The sequence below is a fragment of the Lissotriton vulgaris genome, chromosome 4_1 (genome assembly GCF_964263255.1).
Source record: "Lissotriton vulgaris chromosome 4_1, aLisVul1.2, whole genome shotgun sequence".
Taxonomy (NCBI): Eukaryota; Metazoa; Chordata; class Amphibia; order Caudata; family Salamandridae; genus Lissotriton; species Lissotriton vulgaris.
In genome coordinates this window covers 221,416,836-221,439,327 of record NC_141691.1, presented here as the reverse complement: position 1 = coordinate 221,439,327, position 22,492 = coordinate 221,416,836, and positions in this window count along the sequence as shown.

Below are 22,492 nucleotides of genomic sequence, written 5' to 3'. Positions count from 1 at the left end.
GGTCATTGAGGTACTTGGGGCCCAGGTCGTGGAGAGACTTGTGTGCGTGGGTGAGGAGCCTGAACGTGATCCTCTTGTTGACAGGGAGCCAGTGCAGAGCCTGGGACCCCGCACCCGCGCGCCCGTGTGGTACTAGACCTGGCAATATTTGGCAGCCACCGGCAACCCCAGAAGATAAGAAGATGGTCTATTCCCTGCTGATTAGGGGTAAATACCCCGAAACACGTGTCCAAGGATGGCGAAGAAAGATACATCGCGGAATACAAAACTACACTGACCATAGTCCTTAGGGGCGATCCCGCTGGTGAGTGAGTGGTGTGCGACCCCACCCCCTTTTTGAAATATTTAAGCGGGCTGACGAGCCTGGGACCCCGCACCCGCGCGCCCGTGTGGTACTAGACCTGGCAATATTTGGCAGCCACCGGCAACCCCAGAAGATAAGAAGATGGCCTATTCCCTGCTGATGAGGGGTAAATACCCCGAAACACGTGTCCAGGGATGGCGAAGAAAGATACATCGCGGAATACAAAACTACACTGACCATAGTCCTTAGGGGCGATCCCGCTGGTGAGTGAGTGGTGTGCGACACCACCCCCTTTTTGAAATATTTAAGCGGGCTGACGAGCCTGGGACCCCGCACCCGCGCGCCCGTGTGGTACTAGACCTGGCAATATTTGGCAGCCACCGGCAACCCCAGAAGATAAGAAGATGGCCTATTCCCTGCTGATGAGGGGTAAATACCCCGAAACACGTGTCCAGGGATGGCGAAGAAAGATACATCGCGGAATACAAAACTACACTGACCATAGTCCTTAGGGGCGATCCCGCTGGTGAGTGAGTGGTGTGCGACACCACCCCCATTTTGAAATATTTAAGCGGGCTGACGAGCCTGGGACCCCGCACCCGCGCGCCCGTGTGGTACTAGACCTGGCAATATTTGGCAGCCACCAGCAACCCCAGAAGATAAGAAGATGGCCTATTCCCTGCTGATGAGGGGTAAATACCCCGAAACACGTGTCCAGGGATGGCGAAGAAAGATACATCGCGGAATACAAAACTACACTGACCATAGTCCTTAGGGGCGATCCCGCTGGTGAGTGAGTGGTGTGCGACCCCACCCCCTTTTTGACAGGTCCCTCAGGTGGCCGGAGCTGTGGCTGCGTCGGGGGATGTCCAGGATGAGTCGGGCAGAGGCGTTCTGGATGCGTTGGAGTCTTTCTGTAGCTTGGCTGTGGTTCCGGCGTAGAGGGTGTTTCCGTAGTCCAGTCGGCTGGTGACGAGGGCCTGGGTGACCGTCTTCCTGGTTTCGGTCGGGATCCATCGGAAGATCTTGCGAAGCATGCGTAGGGTGTGAAAGCATGATGAGAAGACGGCGTTGACTTGTCTGGTCATCGAGAGGGAGAAGTCCAGGATGAAGCCTAGGTTGCGTGCGTGGTCTGTTGGCTTGGGAGCGGTGCCCAGGGCTGGAGGCCACCAGGAATCGTCCCAGGCGGAGGGCGATGGTCCCAGGATGAGGACTTTCGTCTTGTCCGAGTTCAGTTTCAGGCGGCTGTTCTTCATCCACTCGGCGGCGTCTTTCATCCCTTCGTGCAGGCTGGTTCTGGAGGTGTCGGGGTCTCTGGTGAGGGAGAGGATCAGCTGGGTGTCGTCGGCGTAGGAGATGATGTTGAGGTTGTGTTGGCGTGCGATGGCAGCAAGAGGTCTCATGTAGGCGTTGGAGAGGGTGGGGCTGAGAGATGATCCTTGTGGAACGCCGCAGATGACTTCGGTGGCCTCGGATCGAAACGGGGGGAGGCGGACTCTCTGTGTTCTACCGGCGAGGAACGAGATGATCCACTCCAGCGCCTTCTCTTGGATGCCGATGTTGCTGAGGCGTTGAACTAGGGTGCGGTGGCAGACAGTGTCGAACGCTGCAGAGAGGTCCAGGAGGATGAGTGCTGCTGTTTCCCCGTTGTTGAGCAGGGCTCGGATGTCGTCGGTGGCTGCGATGAGGGCGGTCTCGGTGCTGTGGTTGGCTCTGAATCCGGACTGCGAGGGGTTGAGGGATCCGTTTGTCTCGAGGAAGGCGGCAAGCTGTCTGTTGACGATCTTCTCGATGACTTTGGCAGGAAAAGGGAGGAGCGAGATGGGGCGGAAGTTTTTGAGGTCGGTGGGGTCCGCTGTTGGTTTCTTCAGTAGGGCGCTGAGCTCGGCATGCTTCCAGCTCTCCGGGAAGGTGGCGGTGTTGAAGGAGGAGTTGATGATGTCCCAGAGTTGGGGTGCGATGGTGGAGTGGGCCTTGTTGAAGACGTGGTGGGGGCAGGGGTCGGTCGGAGATCCGGAGTGGATGGTGTTCATCGTGCGGGCTGTGTCTTCGGTGGTCACCGTGGTCCAGGTGTGGAGTGTGGCGGTGGGGGGCATTGGTTCGACGGTTGGGTGCGTGGATGGTGCACCGAAACTGTTGTGGATGTCGGCAATCTTGCGGTGGAAGAACAAGGCGAGAGAGTCGCAGAGATCTTGTGAGGGAGTGATGTCGTTGTTGCCGGTCCTGGGGTTGGAGAACTCCTTGACGATGGTGAAGAGTTCCTTGCTGTCGTGGGCGTTGTTGTCCAGTCGTTCCTTCAGTGATTTCTTCTTGGTGGTGCAGATGAGCTGGTGGTGCTTGCGGGTGGCATGTTTGAGGGCGGTCATGTTGTCAGTGGTCTGGTCAAGGAGCCAGGCTTTCTCGAGGGTGCGGCAGGTCTTCTTCGAGTACTTGAGTTCGTCGGTGAACCAGGAGGCCTTCTTGCTTCTGGGTCTGCTGGGAGGGTTCTTCAGTGGTGCGAGGTCGTCGGCGCAGGCGGTCAGCCACTGCGTGAAGTTGCGGGCTGCTTTGTTGGGGTCCGTTGTGCTGGCGGGTGGGTTCTGGCTGAGGGAGGTGGTGAGCTGGTCGGCGGAGATCTTGCTCCAGCTTCTGTGAGGAACCTGTTGCGGGTGGTGGTGGGTTGTGGTTCTTCTGAAGATGAAGTGGACGCAGCTGTGGTCGGTCCAGTGGAGTCCGGTGGAGTGGCTGAAGGTGATGTGCTTGCTGGATGAGAAGACGGGATCAAGCGTGTGGCCGGCGTAGTGGGTGGGGGTGTTGACCAGTTCCTTGAGTCCGAGGTTGGCGAGGTTGTCCAGCAGGGCGAAGGTGTTGCGGTCCTTGTTGTTCTCCAGGTGGAAGTTGAGGTCCCCTAGGAGGATGTAGTCGGCGGAGGGGAGGGCGTGTGGGCTGAATTGTGTGCATTGTCCCGGGGGTCTATAGATGAGGGTGCCTCTGAGGGTCGTCTTTGGGTCGGTGTGAATCTGGAAGTGGAGGTGCTCGGCGGCGGCGAAGGTGTCGTTGGAGTCGGTCGTGATGCGGATGGTGTTCTTGTGGACGATGGCGATGCCTCCTCCGGTCTGGTTGACGCGGTCCCTCCTGATGATCTTGTATCCGTCCGGGATGGCGATGTCGGGGGCTGAGGAGACGGTCATCCAGGTTTCCGTGAGGAAGGCGATGTCTGGTGATGTTGTGTCGAGGAGGTTCCAGAGTTCCACGGCGTGTCTGTGGACGGAGCGGGTGTTGAGCAGGATGCACTTGAGGTTGCTGCTGGTGCTTGGCTTGGCGGGTGCGGTGCAGGTTCGGAGGCAGGTGAACTTGCAGGTTCTGCAGGTGAAGGGTCCGTGAATGCGTTTCGGGCGGCCCGGTAGCAGGCGGGGTTACGGCCCCCATTGAGTGCGTTGAGGGCGGCGGCGTCGTAGGTCTGTCGGGTCGTCTTGCAGCAGTGGGGACCAGGGGTCCTGGCACTGGGCGCGGTCCAGAAGCGGACGGGCGCAGACGGGCTTGCCTTTGGCGCGCCTTCGGAACGCCCGCTGCGCGCGTCCGCTGCGTGGTTGCTCTGGGGGTGTCATAAGAGGGCAGGAGGGGACAGCTGGGAGACGGGAGGGAAAAATCCAATGGGTGTGGGGGGGCGGGCCGCACGGGAGGCAGCGGCGGGAGAACGGGGCTGAGGAGCCCGGCGGGCGAAGCAACTCACACGGGAGTACCAAATAGATTATGGGGCAGGCAGGCACACGGGCACTCAGGTAGGGGTACAGAAAAGAGAATGGGGCAGGCAGGCACACGGGCACTCAGGCAGGGGTACAGAAAAAGAGAATGGGGCAGGCAGGCACACAGGGGCACTCAAACCAGGCGCAGGCAGTCCAGGCGGCGCTCGAACAGGGTAGGAGAGCGCCGATCTGGAGGGGGGAGCAGGAGGCAAAAAGACTGGCAGGCGGAGCAGCAGCGATGGGGAAGTGACCTGCCCGAGGCAAGTACAGACAAACTACAGACAAGTACAGACAAACTCCTTTAGTCTATGAGAAAAAGGCTTAGGCCTACAGGGATAGAGATGCCAGTGTCACAATGGTGATACCCGACGTTGTGGACCCTGGACAGATCATACTTGGTGAAACCTACCAAGTGACCAATGCTAGCAATGTCACTACCACACATAGTATGGCAGTTAACTTCTCCTGGGGAGGGGTAACTGGCCATAAGAAGGTTGTTGTTAGTTCAGACCTCCCTGTAGAATGTTTGCTTGGCAATGACCTAGAGACTTCAGCCTGGTCTGAAGTGGAGTTTAGGACACGTGCTTAACTGTTAGGTATCTCAGCACATGTTCTTGCAGTGACTAGGTCACAAGAAAAAAATTGCAACACTGAACAGGCAGTGCATTCTGGAATAATGGGCCAGTTGCCTACCAGGAAAAGAAGCAGTAGGGTTAAGGCTGTGCCTTCCCCCCGGCCTCAGAGTGAGGATCAGTCTTCTGAGGAAGCTGATTGTGAGCCTGAAGAAGAAACTGTCCTAGAAGAAATTGACCCTGATCAAGTTGAGTTTCTTGGGACAGGAGGACCTTCCAGGGCATATATCTGAGGCAGGCACAGTTGGACTGTCCTTCTCTTGAACCCCTCAGACAGCAAGCTGATGCTGAGGCTGCAGGGAATGCTAGTGGCACCCATGGCACCCATGAAGTTTACTGGGATGAAGGGCTCCTGTATTCAGAGGGTATAGACCCCAAGCCTGGTGTTTCCAGGAGGTTGGTCATACCTTTGGCATTCCGGGGCTTCCTTTTGACACTAGCCCATGATATTCTTGCAGGACATCTTGGTCAGAACACAATTTGGGACAGGCTTGTTCCTCATTTTCACTGGCTTCACATGTCAGAAGACACCAAGGAGTTTTCTCGCTCCTGAGTAACCTGCCAAACCAGTAGCAAAGCAGGTGGCACTACAAAGGCCCCCCTTATACCACTACCTATTGTGGGGGTTCCCTTTGAAAGAGTAGGGATTGACATTGTTAGACCAATGTATCCCCAAACAGCCTCTGGGCACAGGTTTATTCTGGTGGTAGTGGATCATGCCACCAGATACCCAGAAGGTAAACCACTTAGGACCACTACAGCACCTGTTGTGGCAAGAGCCCTCATGGGAGTTCTCAAGAATGGGTCTCCCTAAGGAGGTTGTATCAGACAGAGGTGCAAACGTGTTGTCTAGTTACTTGACTGCAATGTGGAGGGAGTGTGGAGGGAACTATAAGTTCACCACACCCTATCACCCACAGTGCAATGGTCTGGTTGAAAGATTCAACAAGACCTTAAAGGGTATGATTAATGGTCTCCCAGAAAAGCTCAGGCGGAGATAGGATATCTTGCTACCCTGCCTTTTGTTTGCATACAGGGAGGTTCCTCAGAAGGAGGTTGGCTACAGCCAATTTGAACTTCTGTTTGGGCACCCTGTTAGAGGTCCATTGTGGCTAGTGAAGGAGGGATGGGAGTTACCTCTCAAACCCCCAAACATGACATTGTGGACTATGTACTTGGTCTCTGTTCCCGGATGGCTGAGTACATGAAAAAGACAACCAAAAATCTGGAGGCCTGTCAGAAATTACAGAAAGCCTGGCATGACCAAAAGGCTGTGCTGACTGTTTACCAGCCAGGACAGAAAGTGTGGGTGTTGGAGCCTGTGGCCCCGGCAGCTCTCCAAGACAAGTGGAGTGGACCCCACACTATTGTTGAACAGAAGGGAGAGGTCACCTATTTGGTAGATCTTGGAACTCCCAGGATCCCCATAGGGTGCTCCATGTCAACAGACTGAAACCATATGTTGACAGGGCAGACATGGGATTGCTCATGGCTACTCATGAAGGACAGGAGGAAGAGAGTAACCCTCTCCCAGCCCTGCTCTCTCAGAACCCTGATGATGGGTCAGTTGATGGTGTAACCTTGCCAGGTAGCCTCACTGACCATCAGCAAAGTGACTGCAGACAAGTTCTGCAGCAATTCAGACATATGTGTTCACTGACTCCAAGTCAGACTATCTGGTGCACTCATGAAGTGGACACTAGGGACCGTCTGCCTGTTAAAAATAAGATTTACAGGCAACCTGATCATGTCAGGGACTGTATCAGGACAGAAGTCCAGTAAATGTTGGAATTGGGAGTGATTGAGCCCTCGGAGAGCACTTGGGCCAGTCCAGTAGTCCTTGTGCCAAACCCTCACACCCAGGGTGGTAAGAGAGAGATGAGGTTTTGTGTAGACTACAGAGGTCTCAATACTGTCACTAAGACAGATGCCCATCCAATACCCAGAGCAGATGAGATCATAGATAAGTTGGCCTCTGCCAAATTTCTGAGCACATTTGATCTGACAGCTGGCTACTGGCAAATCAGGCTAGCCGATGATGCTAGGACAAAGACAGCATTTTCAAACCCTAGTGGGCATTATCAGTTTGTGGGGATGTCCTTTGGTCTGAAAAATGCACCTGCCACATTTCAAAGGTTGGTGAACAAAGTCCCCTCAGGCCTGGATGACTACTGTGCAGCTTCTCTTGAGGATATTGCTGTCTTTAGTTCCACCTGGGAAGGTCACCTGATCCACCTGAAAAATGTTTTGGAGGCCCTGCAAAAATCAGGCCTAACTATCAAGGCTACTAAGTGCCAGATAGGGCAGAGTCAGGTTGTATACCTGGGCCACCTTGTAGGTGGAGGCCAGGTTCAACCATTGCAGAGCAAAATTTAGATTTTTCACAGCCTGCTGGGCAGAAAATCTGGATTTTATTAAGGACACGGAGGCTAATATTATGCAAATCTCCTTTATTACCAAAGCTCAGTAGCAACAATTGAAGAATATAGAACTTCAATGAACATTCTGAGTAGGAATAAAGTCTCTTAGAAACCATCTCTCAGCCTTCTTTGTTTAAGAACTGCGAAGAAAGATCAACGTGAGATAAACTTGAGGATCCAAAACTTGAAGATCCAAAACTCCATAGATAAAATCCAGGATCAGGTTATTCTGAAAGAAAAAAGGTACACATCGTAATTTCATACAAATGGGAGGGTATGAAGAAAGAGGTGGGATAATATTAGCCTCCGTGTCCTTAATAAAATCCAGATTTTCTGCCCAGCAGGCTGTGAAAAATCTAAATTTTATGGCACGACACGGAGGCCATATTATGCAAGTTTAAAGTGCATTAAGAACATTATCAATCACATTAGATATTGGTTTGAAATAACATGCTCTAAACATAGTATCATTAGACCAATCTGCAGCCCTAAGGATGTCTTGTAATCCTCCTCCTAAACAGAAGGCTTTAGAGGCTGAAGCACCTCTTAAAGAATGAGCACGAAAAACAGAAATATCAACACCACTTTCATGCATGACATTCTTAATCAACCTGGCTAAAGTAGGGGAAGAGACTCCTTTATGAGGAGATCTATAAGAAATTATTAATTGTGATTCATTCATTCTAAGATATTTAGTTCTTTTTTCATATTCCTTTAAGCATTTAACCACACAAAGTCTATCATTTTCAGGGAAAAAGGGATAGAAAATTGAAGAGGATAAGGTCTTCGTTCTTTTCTTAAGGAAGAAACAAACTCCTTCGGGTTGAAAGGCCCTACTAGAAATGGCTAAAGCCTTAACGTCAGAAGTTCTACGAAAAGACACCAGACACAATAAGACAGTAATTTTAAAAGAGATGCGTTTGAGCGATAGAGAAGAGTTATCTCCCCATGACGTTAAAGTCCTAAGAACAAGAGTGACGTCCCACAGGGTGGAATATTTAGGGCCAGGAGGGTTTAAAACCCTCATGCTTCTCATTATCTTTTTAGTAAGAAGATTTTGTCCAATTGATGTTTCGTTAATTAAAGAATGACCGGCTGAAATTGCGGATCTATAAACGTTAACAGTTCTGTAAGAAAGACCTGAAGTAAAAAGATCCGAAAGGTAGTTGATAACATTGACTAGATCAGTTGAAACGGGATCGTAACGTCGTTGAAGGCACCAGCGAACCCATTTGTTCCATGCCAGTCTATAAGCTTTCCTTGTTCCGGGTGCCCAAGACTCTGAAATGAGTCTGAAAGCATTTGACGAAAGTCCAGGGACATTCCACTGTCTCCTGAAATCTTCCATGCCGTCAGAATTAGAAGGCCCTGCTCTATCAGGGGATGTGTATGACCTTCTGGATCTAGAAGGATTTCCGTGAAGGAAGGAATTAAAATTGGGAAATCTATGCTCATTTCCAGGATGATGGGAAACCATGCTTGGGATCTCCAGAGAGGGGCTATCACTACCATGCTCTGACTGTAACGTCGAGCGTGGAGAAGGAGACGAGGGAGCATCGAAAAAGGAGGGAAGGCATAAGGTGCTAGGTTTGTCCAATCTTGTAGGAAGGCATCTACTTTCATGGCTTGAGGGTCCGGCCTCCAACTGAAGAATTGTTTCAGTTGGGTGTTTATACGGTCTGCAAATAGATCTGTTTTGAATGGACCCCACTTCGATTGAATGGACAGAAATACATCTCTGTTCAATTTCCAGTTGCTGGAATCCTTGAAATTCCTGGAACACCAATCTGCAACTTCGTTTTTCAGTCCGGGAATGTGTTCCGCTACAACTGAAATACCTTTGTTCAAACAGTAGTTCCATAGGCCATTCGCCAAGTCTGTCAGGTCTTTGGAGTGAGGGCCTCCCAGTTTGCTGACATAGCGAACTGCAGACACATTGTCCATTCGTAAAGTTACGCAGCATTTCATTGAGTCTTGAGTAAAACAGCGAACCGCAAACGAGCCTGCTAGTAACTCTAAGCAATTGATATGCAATTCTTTTTCTTGTTGGGTCCAGCGGCCCCCAGTGGATAAGTTCCCGCATCTTGCACCCCAGCCTTCTAAACTCGCATCGGATTCTATTATTAGATCTGGCAGATCTCCGAAAATGGCTCTGCCATTCCAAGCTTCTAAATTTTTGAGCCACCAGAGTAGCTCGGTTTTGGATTCTTGGTCTAGTGAAATTAGTTGGGAGTACGAGCCGTTGGCTCTGAGGTGTCTCGTTTTCAGTCTCTGTAGAGCCCGATAATGGAGGGGACCTGGGAATATAGCTTGAATTGTGGAGGAAAGAAGGCCCAGGATTTTGGCCAGGTATCTCAGGGGAAAGACTTTCATAAGAAGTGTTTTCCTCAGTTCTTTCCTGACTTTCCTCACTTTGTCGCTGGGGAGACGGAGTTCTGTCTTTAGAGTATCTACCAAGAACCCTAGGAATTGGGTCTGTTGAGAAGGAATTATACAAGACTTTTTTAGGTTTATGATAAAACCTAGGTGTTGTAGAAGACGTATCGTGAGATCTGTGTGAGAGGAGACAGTCTTTCTTGACTGCGCCATTATAAGGATATCAAGGCTACTAAGTGCCAGATAGGGCAGAGTCAGGTTGTATACCTGGGCCACCTTGTAGGTGGAGGCCAGGTTCAACCATTGCAGAGCAAAATCCAGACCATAATGGACTTGGTTGCTCCAACCACCCAGACTCCGGTCAGAGCTTTCTTGGGCCGGACTGGGTTCTATAGGAGATTTGTGAAGGGGTATGGTTCCACAGTGACACCCCTGATAACTTCTGAAAGAATGCCTAAAAAAGTTCAGTGGACAGTCAGCTGTCAAAAGGCATTTGATGACCTGAAGCAGGCCATGTGCACTGCACAATTCTGCAAAGTCCTAATTATTCCAAAGAATTAATTGTTCAAACAGATGCTTCTGCTTTGGGGGTAGGGGCTGTGCTATCACAATTGAATGAAGAAGGTCAGGATCAGCCAGTAGCTTTTATTAGCAGAAGACTGACCCCTAGAGAGAAACGTTAGTCAGCTATTCAGAGGGAGGCCTTTGCTGTGGTTTGGGCCCTGAACAATCTGAGGCCATACTTGTTTGGTACTCACTTCACAGTTCAGACAGACCATAAGCCCCTCTTGTGGCTAAAACAGCTGAAGGGTGAAAATCCCAAACTGTTCAGGGTGTACATTTCCCTACAGGGGATGGACTATACAGTGGAACATAGACCTGGGATTGACCATGCCAATGCAGATGGACTCTCCAGATATTTCCACTTAAAACATGAAGAATCAACTGGTCAAGGTTAGTTTAATGCCCCTGCGTTTCGGGGAGGGGGGGAGGTTGCGTAGGAGAGTAGGGTCCTCCACTTGTTTGCTGTGTTTCACTGTTTTTATGACTTTAGTATGGCTGTGGCCCTGCTAATCAGGCCCATAGCCTAGCTGTACTCTCTCTAACTTGATACCATGTACTTTAGGTACATACCAGATTGGTTAATGGATCGCCCTTGTGAGCCCCTGTATATGGTACCTTAGATACCGAGGACATAGGTGCACCCTCGGCCTACTAGGGGCTGCAGCATGTATTGTGCCACCCCTGCTTAGCCTTCCAAACGGACACCACAGGTCTGTACTTACAGCCTGGGTAAGGTGGTGTAATCACCCCTTACTTAGATATAGTATATCTATATCTACCTTATATATAGACACATAGTAACCTATAAGTCACTCCTATGGCAGGCCTTGACAATTCTGGAGGCAGAGTGCTTGGTTTTGTGTGTGAGGGTGCCCTAGCATGAGCTGAGCCCCTCTGCAGCTTTCGGAACCATCTCCTTATAGCTGTTCTGTGATAAAGCCATACCATATACTCTTAAGTGCATTATAATCCTTGATGTTAACGCTAACTTTCGTTTGGCTTTATCAAAACATGTCGTGTAAGGTGTCAAACATTTTAGAATACTAACCCCGCCAATTCTGCCGGCGGGGGTAGCATTCCAACCTTCTAGAGGGAGAAGACATGTAGTTACTGTTAAACCCGGTTAAAGTTAAACAGAGCCCCAGCATCACAAAATGAATGCTGCTGCCACAGACACGAGTCTGCCCTCCTGCAGCTGGATGAAACTCCGACAGGGGAGGCCTGGACAATAGGTTTCCTGTCCAGGGAGGTGCTAGCACCTCCCCAGACAGGCTTTAGTGTATTGGGGCAAGGTGGGTTGCATTCAGTGAATGCTTTTCAGACACTGCCTGGGGCACACAAGGTGCTCCATGCATTTCCCAGTTCAAACTGGTTTCTGGGGCAATCAGCCCCAGCTCTGGCGCGAAACTGGAAAAAGGGGAAGGGGTGTAACCCATAGGAGGGACCTTAGAGTTAGTCCAACCACTAAACTTACTATAAGTATAGAACCCCAGTCTCTAGGACTTTAGATTATCCTGGACGAAACTCTGCAACATATATTTTGGACCTTCAACATTCCATATCGACTGGAAGACGGAAGAAATCTCCCTTGAGGTCAAGGAGTGACCACCCTGTTCAAACAGGCACTAACTGCATCTTTACCGGTCTGCACTTTTTAGACTCCTCCCGGATCCTGAAGAATCTGTGACACAGGACATAGACTTCCAGACATCTCTGACACTGACCTGCACTCCCAGCAAAGCTGAGACCCGTAGCGGACACGAGAGACGTGGTACCAGAACTCCTGGACATCCTGCATTTTGCAACCTGCACCTACTTCCCGAGGTATCCCAAAGATGTGCATTGGGGTGCCTGAAGCCCCAGCCCGAGCACTTTTTGCACCAAAGCTCAGAGGCCCACAGTCCACGAGTGTCCCGTGGGCCCGCTTTCTGCATTTCAGCTTGATACGTCTTTGCGGTTCCTAGTCCATTGGCTAGTGAGCCCCCCCAATGACCAATCTTCACTTTCTACAGCTTTCCTGGTTTCTCCAGGCTTGCTCCAACTCCTCTCCAAAGGGGGAGTTCCACAGACCTTGCTGGTCTTCACTGAAGCCCATATCGCCATCTTATGTGGATTGCGTTTGCCAAGGCTTGTTGAGTTCATTTTGGATACCAACACAGCAGTCTACTAGATCCTTTGTGGAACAGCTTGAATCCAGCTCCTGGTCATCGTCAACGCCTCCTGGTCCTCGTGGCTGAAGAGACAAGCTTCACCTTCTCATCTGAAATCACCCGACATTGGCTGGCATCTTCCTATCGCCATCCTGGTCACTGGCTAGAGACCTAGAGTCTGTCTCCTGTGCTTTCAGATTCTTCACATCTCCGATCCACCCTTGGATCCACCCGGACACTTTTCCTCTGGTCGCCGGCAGCACTTCTTCGCAGCTCTCGATTGGAATCGACGACAAAACCAGACACCAAAAGGCACCTATGCACCCGGCTTCCCTGGGTGAGGTAATACGAGTACTCCAGTGCTCCCATGGGTCTTGACTCTCGAAGTGTTCTAGTCTAAAAGCGTTCCATCGTAGTTCACCAAGAAGTACCCTTAAACTGTAATTTTGTAACTTTTTCATTCTCCATAGAAAGTCAATGGTAACCCGCGGCTGTGTTTAGACACTGCACGCGTCTCCCGTGGGCCTCCTACATCCTAACCTTTGGTGGTTCTAAGCAGCTCCAGCGATTCCACAGAGTCATGAATCACGCTACTCATGACTATTCAGACTCATTTTACTACACATGCCCTCTAGACACATGTAGTATTCCCCTCATTAAAACCCACCCCTGTCCTGTGCACCCCGCACGCTTCTTAGTCAGTGTGGTTAGGTGTATGATACTTTTATGCTTCAAGCCTTTTAACTTGTATTATGTCCAACCATGCCTTCAACTGTTCTTTTAATATGAGTATTACTTTGGTCTTGTAGCCTGATTTCATAGTGTACCTTTTATTTCAGGGGTTTTGGACAATTGCGCTAGTTTTAAATTGTGACCTTGTGCTTGAAGGTCTAGTCTTTCTCTCCCCGCATCCCTCACACGCACCTTTTTGGTGCGCATCCAAGGAGAAATGAAGTCTCCGTCTTCACGCACGTTCCTGTGCGTAGCAGGGAGCGGCTGGGTGCGGTCCGGTATTTAAACCGCACCCAGCCTTCTGGAAGGCGCTTTGCCTTCGGTTTTCTTCCGGCGAAGGTCGCGTCTAGTGGCAGCTCTGCTGAGAACTCACCTGATGGCATTCCGGCTTCGTCAGGACTTCACTGCTGCTCATCTTCAAGGTGATTCTTCCCTGCACACCGGAATAAGAATTCTGAAGGACAAAAGTTGGAAAGCTAAGTACTTTTGAATATTTAAAGGCGCCCTTCGCAAGAAAGGTCGACAATAATTTTTGGGAACTCTAAAAGACTTGCAGAAAGGATGCAAGGAAGAGACTTTGGACATTCTTGATTAATGTTGAATATTGTAATTCAGATCTTTTGGTTAACGTGAAAAGTGTTTGTGTGCTGTGAATAATCTTGATTTCTAGACTAAGAGTGAATATAGCTTTTGATCCTAAATGAAAGATATGTGAAGAAAGACGTCTAGGTTATTGTATTGTTAGGTCTGTGTTATCTTTTATCAGTCACAAGAAAAGACAAGAACCCCCAGGACAAAGAATCTAGAAGTAATATACAACTAAACAACAACCACCTGACAATACAAGCTGACTGCCTATCCTAAGAGGACGTCTGACGACTTCCTTATCGCAACTACCCAAAGAAATACTGGACGAAAGCCAACACTACGCTGATCGCAGGTAGGAGAATATCTGAAAACCCTGAATGACTTTGGTTTTCAAGAACAGCTAGATAGAATAGTTAAAAACTTTAAAGATAGTTAGGAGAATCCCTGTTTGATTAGGTTATTAAAGTCCTTTGTGCTTGTTGCTTCGCAGGTCGACAGCAAGAACAAAACCCTACACCGCAACGTCCAGTACCGGCCCTCCTCCCTAATCCCTAGTTTAAACCTTGCTGTAAATAAATAGAATCAGTAAGATTTAGTTAGCGGTTTGGGAAGTTGGTCCCTTGCGTCTCTGCGAAATCATCTGCGTCATCCAAGAGGGCTTCATTCACGGACAAGGTAAGGGACGACGTGGACAGGTTTGACAGAAGGCAAAGCCCACGTTGATAATTTCGCCCAGACGCAATGGATCAAGTTACCCTGCAGGAGTTAGCCGCAGTGTTAGATGTAATTAGAAAAGATAATGCTGCTTTACGCAGAGACTTGTCCTCTCTTCAAGACTCTGTTCAACAGAAGTCAGTTCTGAAACCAGCCACTTTCATGGGTCCGTCCTCCAGTTCAGGTCCTCAAACACAAATTCAAGTTGTAACTCCGGTTCCAACCCCTTTAGCCCCACCAGAGAGATTTTATGGGGATTGTTACAAATTCTCTGTATTCCTACAACAATGTCATTTACACTTTATTGCAAAAACCTCAGCCTTTCCTGATGACTCCTCCAGAGTAGCGTTTATGTTATCCTACATGGGTGGAGACGCTGCTCTTTGGTCAGTTCCTTTAGTGGAAAACGATGATCGGATTTTGTACAACTTTAAAGACTTCGAAAGAGCTTTGAAAAAGATGTTTGCAAAACATCTTTTTGTTCAGTCAGCTGACAATGAGCTTTTAGGTTTGAAACAAGGATCATCGGATTTATTACATTATATTTCAACCTTTAACCGTTTGGTTTTGGAAGCAGGATGGCCTTACGACAAGAGAGTCTCAATCTTCTACAGAGGATTGAAGGACGAGTTAAAGGATATGGTAACGCAGATTTTAGAACCTCCCGAAGATATAAGTGATTTCATTGATCTATTGGTTAAGTTGAACCATCGTATTTCTGAGAGAAAGGGAGAAAGAGGGAGGCCTGAGCATAAGTTAGTTTTCCTCAAAGAAAGATCAGTTTCTAACCGTGAAATGAGCTCAAAATCTGATTCAGTAGAACCAATGCAAATAGGTTCTATCCGTGGTCCTTTATCAAAGGAGGAAAAAGAAAAGAGACGGCGTTTAAATCAGTGCCTGTATTGTGGGAAGACAGGACACTTTGTAAAGGAATGCCCCACACGACCAAGTAAGTTCAAGACCAAATCATCTGATTTAGCAACCACACAAGAAAAGACGGAAAACTAGAGAACTCGGTAAAAGAAGAGGTCAGTTTATCGGGTTTATTCTCTAGTTTGGCCTCAACTCTCCCTCCCATAGGTTGTAGACACTTCTCCATTCTGGTAGAACTTCGAGGGTTGCTCCCTGACTCTCCCACTAGAAAAGTAGAAGCCATAATTGATTCAGGAGCAACCGGAAATTTTATTGATTCTCATTTCTTCCTCCAGTTAGGTTTTCAGTCCTTATTTAAGGACCACCCTGAAACCGTTAGGGCTGTAGATGGCAAGGAACTGACTTCCGGCCCAGTAAATAGACAGACGGAGATATTGGAAATGGATTGTTCTCCTATACACAGAGAGAAGATTCAATTGGACATTATTGACGCTCCCCAATTTAAAATGATACTAGGAATCCCTTGGTTGGTAAAACACAACCCACTCATAGATTGGGTAACCAAGACGATAACTTTCAAATCTTCTACTTGTACAGACCATTGTTTCCTTCTTAAGAGATCCAAGGAAATGATTCAAGGTTTTGACTTTGGGATAGAGTCACCTAATATTCTGATTTTGGATGGGGTTCCTTCTGTCTATAATGATTTATCTGACGTGTTTGACAAAAAGAAAGCTAACACCCTCCCGCCACATAGAGATTTTGACTGCAGGATTGATTTATTGCCTGGAGCAACCTTACCCTGCAGCAGGATATATGCCCTTACTGAGACTGAAAATGTTCATCTGAGAGAATACTTAGATGAATACCTTGCCAACGGATTCATTAGACACTCTAAATCCCCAGTTTCATCAGCTCTTTTTTTCATTCCAAAGAAGGGAGGGGAGCTGCGCACGTGCATCGATTACAGAGCTTTAAACAATGTTACCATTAAGAATAGGTACCCCCTACCTTTAATTCCAACACTTTTGGACCAAATTAAGAAGGCTAAGATTTATACTAAACTGGACTTGCGAGGAGCTTATCATTTAGTCAGGGTAAGAAAAGGAGACGAATGGAAGACAGCATTCCGTACAAAGTTTGGTCTCTTTGAATACCAAGTGATGCCATTTGGTCTATGTAATGCTCCTGCCGCCTTCCAGTTTTTTATAAATGAAGTTTTACATGAGTTCATTGACATCTGTTGTGTAGTTTATATAGATGATATCCTCATCTATTCTAATTCTAAAGAAGAACATGTTCAACAGGTGCGCGCCATTCTTCAAAAACTACTTTTAAACTCTCTCTTTGTGAAATTGGAAAAAAATCTGTTTCATGTCTCTAAGGTGGACTTTCTGGGCTATATTATCAGTCCAGATGGAATCGAAATGGACCCAAAAAAGGTAGAAGCTGTAACAACCTGGCCTAGCCCCACTTCTGTGAAACAAATTCAAAGTTTCCTTGGATTTGCGAATTTCTACCGCAGATTTATTCAAGACTTTTCTCAAATTATTACACCCATTACCAAGTTATTGAGAAAAGGAGCGAAATTTTTATGGTCTCCGGCTGCTGATGAAGCTTTCCAGAAGTTAAAGAAGAGGTTTACTATGGCCCCAATTTTATGTCATCCAGACCCCAGTCAACCCTTTATAGTAGAAGCAGATGCATCTCAATTTGCCTTGGGCGGAATCCTTTCACAACGAAATTCTGATACCGGCCAAATGCATCCTATTGCTTACTATTCAAGAAAATTGTCAGAAGCTGAACAAAACTATGCAATTGCCGATAAGGAGTTATTGGCAATAAAAGCTGTGTTTGAAGAATGGCGTCACTACCTGTTAGGGGCTCGTCATCCGGTAACTATTTACACAGACCACAGAAATCTTCAAGCTTTAAGATCGGTAAAAGCTTTATCTGCTAGGCAATTACGTTGGTCTATGTTCTTCAATGATTACAATTTCGTAATTACTTATCGTCCTGGAAAAGAGAACCTAAAAGCGGATGCTTTATCTAGAATTGGTGACAAGGGCCCAGATCAACCTGAAAAAATTCATCCCGTAATCCCTACTTCTTGTTTTCAGGGGAGTTTATCTGTGTGTGACATTATTAATGACATCAAGGAAGCTTTAAGAGAAAAGGATTCTGAACAATGGAAGAAAGATCATCCTTTTCTTCAAGAGAAAGACAGTTTGATGATGGTCCATGATTTAATTTTTGTTCCTAATGAAAGGATTCGAAAGTCCGTAATTCATCTTCATCATGATACAATGTTGTCGGCTCACCCTAGCATTTTGAAAACCATGGACCTAATTAAAAGGAGCTTTTGGTGGCCTTCAGTGTCTAAAGACATTCAACAATTTGTAGAAACGTGCAGTATTTGTATTCAGCACAAGACTTCTCATCAAGCCCCTAGTGGATTGTTAATGCCACTGCCAATTCCACCTCAACCCTGGCATACCATATCGTTGGATTTTATTGTCGAACTACCTGAAACCAAGAAGGGATTCAATACTATTTTGACAGTAGTAGATCAGTTCACACGAATGGCCCATTTTATTCCATTAAAAAAGCTTCCTACAGCCTTGGAACTCGCTCAGTTAATCATGACCCATGTGATAAGACTACATGGAATCCCCTCGGTGGTGATCTCAGACAGAGGTTCCCAATTTATTTCTAAAGTTTGGCGAAATCTGAGTGCTTTGTTACATATGGAGGTTCGTTTATCTTCTAGTTACCATCCCCAAACAGATGGTTTAACTGAACGAACCAATCAAACTATTGAACAATATCTTCGTTGTATGTTACCTAATGTTTCCGAAGAATGGTCTGATCTTTTAAGTCCCTTAGAATTTGCCTACAATAACTCTGAACATTCTTCCATAAAGATGTCTCCATTCTTTTGTAATTTCGGGTTTCATCCAAAAAGTATCCCTAAAGATTCTAGCAACAATGAGTCTGTACCTGCAGTTTCTGACTATGTTTCTAAGGTGTTCTCCATTCAGGAAGAGGCTAAATTCAACTTGGCGAAAGCTAAGGAATCTCAAAAAGAGGCCAAGGATAAACATCGAACTGAGCAACCTCAATATGAAACTGGAGATAAGGTATGGTTGAGTACAAAGAATCTGAAGTTGAAAGGAAACAGGAAATTTAATCCAAAGTTTATTGGACCCTTTCCTATTGAAAAAGTGATTAACCCAGTTTGTGTAAGGTTAATTCTTCCTCGCAAGTATTTGATACACCCTGTCTTCCATGTCTCTCTGATTAAGCCATTCCATTCTCAAACTCGTACTCCTAGATCTCCACCTTCCATCATTATTGAGGGTCGTCCTGAGTTTGAAGTTAAGTCAATCCTTGATTCAAAAAGAGTTAGGGGAAGGCTGTTTTACCTCATAGATTGGAAAGGCTATGGCCCTGAGGAAAGATCGTGGGAACCCTTAGAACATCTCAAAAATGCTCCCAGAATGGTCCGGTCTTTTCATTTGAGATATCCTGATAAACCGAAGCCCATTACCACGGTTCTTGGGGGGATCTTGAGGAGGGAGTACTGTCATGAATCACGCTACTCATGACTATTCAGACTCATTTTACTACACATGCCCTCTAGACACATGTAGTATTCCCCTCATTAAAACCCACCCCTGTCCCGTGCACCCCGCACGCTTCTTAGTCAGTGTGGTTAGGTGTATGATACTTTTATGCTTCAAGCCTTTTAACTTGTATTATGTCCAACCATGCCTTCAACTGTTCTTTTAATATGAGTATTACTTTGGTCTTGTAGCCTGATTTCATAGTGTACCTTTTATTTCAGGGGTTTTGGACAATTGCGCTAGTTTTAAATTGTGACCTTGTGCTTGAAGGTCTAGTCTTTCTCTCCCCGCATCCCTCACACGCACCTTTTTGGTGCGCATCCAAGGAGAAATGAAGTCTCTGTCTTCACGCACGTTCCTGTGCGTAGCAGGGAGCGGCTGGGTGCGGTCCGGTATTTCAACCGCACCCAGCCTTCTGGAAGGCGCTTTGCCTTCGGTTTTCTTCCGGCGAAGGTCGCGTCTAGTGGCAGCTCTGCTGAGAACTCACCTGATGGCATTCCGGCTTCGTCAGGACTTCACTGCTGCTCATCTTCAAGGTGATTCTTCCCTGCACACCGGAATAAGAATCCTGAAGGACAAAAGTTGGAAAGCTAAGTACTTTTGAATATTTAAAGGCGCCCTTCGCAAGAAAGGTCGACAATAATTTTTGGGAACTCTAAAAGACTTGCAGAAAGGATGCAAGGAAGAGACTTTGGACATTCTTGATTAATGTTGAATATTGTAATTCAGATCTTTTGGTTAACGTGAAAAGTGTTTGTGTGCTGTGAATAATCTTGATTTCTAGACTAAGAGTGAATATAGCTTTTGATCCTAAATGAAAGATATGTGAAGAAAGACGTCTAGGTTATTGTATTGTTAGGTCTGTGTTATCTTTTATCAGTCACAAGAAAAGACAAGAACCCCCAGGACAAAGAATCTAGAAGTAATATACAACTAAACAACAACCACCTGACAATACAAGCTGACTGCCTATCCTAAGAGGACGTCTGACGACTTCCTTATCGCAACTACCCAAAGAAATACTGGACGAAAGCCAACACTACGCTGATCGCAGGTAGGAGAATATCCGAAAACCCTGAATGACTTTGGTTTTCAAGAACAGCTAGATAGAATAGTTAAAAACTTTAAAGATAGTTAGGAGAATCCCTGTTTGATTAGGTTATTAAAGTCCTTTGTGCTTGTTGCTTCGCAGGTCGACAGCAAGAACAAAACCCTACACCGCAACGTCCAGTACCGGCCCTCCTCCCTAATCCCTAGTTTAAACCTTGCTGTAAATAAATAGAATCAGTAAGATTTAGTTAGCGGTTTGGGAAGTTGGTCCCTTGCGTCTCTGCGAAATCATCTGCGTCATCCAAGAGGGCTTCATTCACGGACAAGGTAAGGGACGACGTGGACAGGTTTGACACACAGGCCCTAGGCCTGCTTTTTAACTCACTTGTGGTTCTTATACCACTATTTTAGTATATGGTACGTGAGGCCCCTAGGGCATAACGTATACTATGCAACTTATCTTATGCTAATTAAGTTCCTTGTATTGTACTTTTACCTCTGATCTCATAACGAGTGCAGAGGGGTTGTGTTTAGAATAAATACATATATATTTGATATATACCTTGTGTGGTGTGCTTTCATGTGATCATTCAAGAAATTATAATTGGTAAAACAACTTGCTTAGGTCGTTTCCAAGTCTAAGCCTGAAGGCTGCTCTCCACAGCTATATAGTAATCTAGATAGCTTTCTATAAGGTTGACTTTATAACCTACCCTCAATAAGGGTCGTTTAGACTGGTGCAAGGTGCCCACTAGAATAGTGGACATCATATACCAGGCCAACTTCTCACAGAGAACACCTACAGAGATAAAAAAAAAAAAACACAAGAACTAGGGTAAAAGTACCAAACTACACATTCACAAAAGTAGCAGAGTTCGGCACTATTATTTTAATCTCTCCTTCTGTGTTTCAAGCAGGCTTTCTTAACCCCTTCGGTGCTCATGACGAGCTCAGCTCGTCATGAGGCACGGTTGAGCTGTGCTTATGACGAGCTGAGCTCGTCATGAACAATGGGGCTCAAAAATAATCAGCACAGGAGGGGAAAAGCCATAGCAGCCAAGGTGTTAATTTCTCCTATTCAGTACACTGTGGTCATTTCTAGCCGGAGAGTTGCTATAATTGTCAGCTAACTGAAAGGAATTTATTTGTAAAGAAATTTTATTTTTGTACTAACCAACCGCGATGCCTATATAATGTTCTCACCAAGTTAAGGCCATTGGTAAGAAGACACAAACATACAATAACTAAGCGATGAGCAGCATAAAGGTAAAAGAAGCATATGCCAACCATAGTAGGAATTTAACCAAGTAATCCATAATGGTGCTTTACTCTTAGATGCATTTGCCTATATTTGCTTAAATATCATCCTTTTTTGTACTGTTATTTCATCTAAACAGAGATACGTGATGACATTCTTTAGACTCAGTGGGGGCAAGAGCTCTACATGAAGCTGTTAAATACAAATAAATTGATTTTCAAATGGAGATCTGATAGCTTCAAGTGTCAATAGCTTCTCTTCATTTGGGGTATTAAGAAATCCCAAATTGCTCCTCAACGTTGAGAAGACATAGGGGATGGCGGGCAGACTTTGCCAGCCCGCCCGCCATCTCGTGGTAATAGGGACCGCCCGCCATAAGGGCGGGGGTCCCGTGGGGGGTATTAGGATGTGCCCGCCACAGTGGCGGGCACATCCTGTATTTTTAGCACTGTGGCGGGCGGTGCTCTTTGCAACGCCCACCACAATGCTAAAAATGCATGTCAGCATTTGCATTTGCAAAGCGGCAGGCACCGTGCGGTGCCTGCCGCTTTGTAAACTCAAATGAAGGGGGGTACCTGTGGTACCCCCCTGTGTTCACCCCCCTACTCTCCTTCACTCTGGGGGCCCGCACGGGGCACCCAGAGAGAAGTCCGCCTGCCTTTCCGTGGCGGCACTGTCGCCACGGAAAAGCAACTGCAGACGCCCATCCAAATATGGCTGGCGGTGTTTGATAGACACCGCCGCCATATGAACCCTTTTCCACCCTGGCCGCAAAGCAACCGGGGCGGAAAAGTGGCGGGCGGGGTTTGCGTCCGCTGCGGTCCCCCCCCCCGGGGGGGGGGGAAAGGGTGGCGGCCGGGCATTTATATCGGGTGAATCGCCACTGCCACCATGCCGGTGGCGATCCGCCCGACATCGTAATGGACCCCATAGTTATGAAATCCGTGAATGAATCATGAGTAACGTGCATTGAGTTCCATACAAGAGTTACCCAATTTCATTCAACCTGTATCTCCGCCCCATAATTCAACTGATAAGCTCTTTTGGCATCTCGGTATTTAACTATGCCGATGATACTCAATTTTTTCTCTGGAAGGTAAAGACGCTGTTTCCTTAGAGACCTTCCATCGCAGTATGCCAGCTACAGCTGACTGGTTGAGTTCCAATTCACTCCAGTTTAACAGGTCTAAAACGGAGGTGCTGTACTGTTCCAACGATCGTGTTCCTCGTTCCCTGCCAGAGGATTTCTGTCCCTCTTCCTTTTCGGGGGCAGTGACGGCAGCAGAATCTGTCCGCAATTTGGGGGTTATGTTTGGCCCAAATTTACAACTGGACGCCTTCGCCAATAAGACCATTGCCACCTGTATGTTGTTGCTTCGTATGCTACGCAAAGTCCTTCCTTTGCTCCCAGCACAGGCTAGACCTGAAGTTGTGCGGGGGATTATTTTAAGCAGGTTGGACTATTGCAATGCACTGCTTC